This window comes from Castor canadensis, chromosome 18, assembly GCF_047511655.1.
Source record: "Castor canadensis chromosome 18, mCasCan1.hap1v2, whole genome shotgun sequence".
Lineage (NCBI taxonomy): Eukaryota > Metazoa > Chordata > Mammalia > Rodentia > Castoridae > Castor > Castor canadensis.
The window spans coordinates 39,495,254-39,497,566 of record NC_133403.1 but is presented as its reverse complement, the minus strand read 5'-3'; positions in this window follow the sequence as shown (position 1 = coordinate 39,497,566).

Sequence of the window (2,313 nt, the reverse complement as noted above, 5' to 3'; positions counted from 1 at the left end):
ACACAACAAAGTGTGGGGCTCGAATTCAAATGTATAAACTTAAAAGACCTAATCCTGACTGGAGGCATGGCTCAAGTGGTTTACACCTGCTTTGTAAGCCACAAAGCCCTGAGTTCAAATCTCAGTCTCATAAAAACAAATAAAAAAAGACACAATCCAAAATGTCATAGTGTCAATGTTGAGATGCCCTTTAGGAAAGGGAAAGAGGAGAGGGGTGATAGGTAGCAGGGAGAAGAAATAGGATTTTTTTTTTTTGGCAGTACTAGGGTTTGAACTCAGGGCCTCGTGCTTGCCAGGTGGTGCTCAACCACTTGAAGTGCTCCACCAGCTCAGGATTTTATACCTTAAGATGGGAGAAATAACATGTCTATATGCTGATAGGAATGAAAGAAGATAGCACTGGATAAATGATAGGAGAAACGCTGATAACTCTCATAAACACATAGTATGATGCACACCTTTGTGTTGATAAACCCCCACAAAGAATGTATGAAGCAAAATGTTTACAGAGAAAAGATACAGAAGCAAAGAAGGACTCACTTCCTCAGGATATTTTAAAATATTAATCTTGAAAATCAATTAAGCAGCCAGGCGCCAGTGGCTTACCCCTGTAATCCTAGCTCAGGAGCCAGAGATCAGAAGGCTCAAGGTTCAAAGCCAGCTTGGGCAAATAGTTCGAGAGACCCTATCTTGATAAAACCTATTACAAAAAAGGGCTGGTGGAGTGGCTCAAGGTGTAGGTCCTGAGTTCAAACCTAAGTACTGCAAAAAAAAAAAAGAAGAAGAAGAAAAGAAAATACCCAACACAAAAAAAGGCTGGCAGGGTGGCTCAAGTGGTAGAGCACTGGGTCCTGAGTTCAAACCCCAGTACCACACACACACACAAAAATCAACATGGATCCCAAGGATCTAATACATCAGAGAAACAATTTACAAATGCAAGTGTTCTGCTCTACTTCAGTTCATCTCCAAATGTCCAACAGCCTCCTAAGGATGAAAGTCTTTCCCAGATGCATTAGATATTTTTCTTAGCTGTCTTTTGTACACCAGGAAAAACATAACGCTTACAAATTGCTCTAAAGGAAACATTACTTAACATCCCTTAAGTGTCTCCTGGCAGTGATAGGCTTCCTCTCAGTGGAAAAGTAACTTCAGGACAAAGAATTTGCCTGAACAACTGGAGGGAATAAATTCCACCATCTTTCCAGCCAGTTTCCCTGTTTCTTAGAAGGGGTTCTAAGCTGTCCTGTTGGCATGAGATGGACTAGTAACCTCCATTGTTAAACCCAGTGCAGAACCTTTTAGAATGTCTCTCAATTGTTAGTTGGATTCTTAGATCATCGACTAAGAAGCAACATCAGGATCATTACTGAAACGTTTTACTTCCTGTTACTTCTGCCTCCACCTCTCTACCTTTAACCCATGGGGTGCACTGTAACCCTCTCAATCTTATGAAATCCTGATTTTTTTTTCCTTGTTGCTTCTCTGCTTGAAAATTGAAATATAATAATTCAGTGAACATTTACTATGTGAGAAGCAGTCTTCTCTGGCCCTTAGAAAGCTTCATTCACTTAATATAGATGAGTGCCTATAGCATACACCTCGCTGTACACACACTGGATTACAATGATGAGAGACAGGCATGGCCCATGACTATGTTAAAAAAAAAAACAACAACAACCTTAAATAGCAATGTAAAACAAGTCTCAAAGGGACTTGGGATGAAATGGCAAGGGAGTGATTTCTTAAAAGGCATCATGAAAACAGGAACATGTACAACCAATGTCATTGCAGCACAATGGCCAAAGGGGAAGCGACCCAACTGTCCATCAACAGAATGAATAAAAATGTACCCTATTCATACAATGGAATATCATTCAGCAGTAAAACTAAATGACGTTCTAACACATGTTTCAACATGGGTGGACCTCAAAAACTTTAAGTGAAAGAAGCCAGACACAGAAAGATAAATATAATATTAACATATGATTTCACTTATATGAAACATCCAGAATAGTGACAGAAAACATTCGAATTTATAGGGGGAGGGGAAGAAGGGGCGGAATTACTGTTTAATGAGTACTGTTACTTTTTAGGGTAGTGAAAAACACTTTGAAGATATATAGTGGTAGTGGTTGCACATCCTGAGTGTAACTAATGCCACCAAATTACACACATTAAATGGTAAATTTTATATTGTATGTAAAAATTAATAATATGCTAAAAACTATTGAACTTTGTATGTGTATGTGGTACTGAGATGTAACCTAGGACCTGGTGCATGTTAGGCACGTGCTCTACCACTGAAGTACA